The sequence below is a fragment of the Penaeus monodon genome, chromosome 33, assembly GCF_015228065.2.
Source record: "Penaeus monodon isolate SGIC_2016 chromosome 33, NSTDA_Pmon_1, whole genome shotgun sequence".
In the NCBI taxonomy this organism is placed as follows: domain Eukaryota; kingdom Metazoa; phylum Arthropoda; class Malacostraca; order Decapoda; family Penaeidae; genus Penaeus; species Penaeus monodon.
In genome coordinates this window covers 26,486,525-26,487,176 of record NC_051418.1, presented here as the reverse complement: position 1 = coordinate 26,487,176, position 652 = coordinate 26,486,525, and the positions used below count along the sequence as shown (strand labels likewise).

General features: G+C 44.2%; 1 protein-coding gene across 1 annotated transcript in view; it reads left to right on the top strand.

Annotated features, from left to right (window-relative positions):
• LOC119593904 overlaps positions 1–652 on the top strand; it is an 8,133-nt gene that overhangs the window by 4,890 nt on the left and 2,591 nt on the right. The gene's annotated exons all lie outside the window — the stretch shown is intronic.

Below are 652 nucleotides of genomic sequence, written 5' to 3'. Positions count from 1 at the left end.
TTTCCCTCTCTTTTTCTCTCTTACTTTCCCATTCCCTCAAAATCTCTGTTTCCCCCCTTTCTCTCCTTCCTTCCCTTTCTCCGTCTGTGAAGGAAAGAACTCTGAAGTGTTTCCAGCTACATGGCTCCTTCCCCGTTAGTGTTGTCATTACTTTCTCAACCGGTTAATTATTCTCAACCTCTATAACAGTTCCTTACGCTCGAGCTCTGTGTTCAAAAGCTGAATTCCCACTAATCAATCATTTTGGTAATCTCATACTATTTTCCTGTTTTTTCCCTTCTTCGTCTACATTATAATGAGGGACATTCTTTTCTCAGGGACTGACCCCACCTTAAAAACGTGGGGGTTCCCCTTTTTTCGGTAACTTGTGTTCAGACATTGTTCTATGCTCTGTAAAGGGGATGGTCATTATCACCTGCGCAAGCAGATGATCAAGGATATCAGATTAAGTAACATTATCACCATGAATAACAAGATAGAATTGATAATGTCGCTAGAGTTTGGGGTAGGAGGAAGCTCGGCGTCTCAAAGAGGGACCAGACATTATTTTTCCCCGTCCTTTTTTTTCAATGGGCGTACGTGCAAAGTCGAGCGTGTTCGTGCGTGCGTATGTGTCCCCGTTGAGGATGATGCCACACGCCGGCCTTGCGAC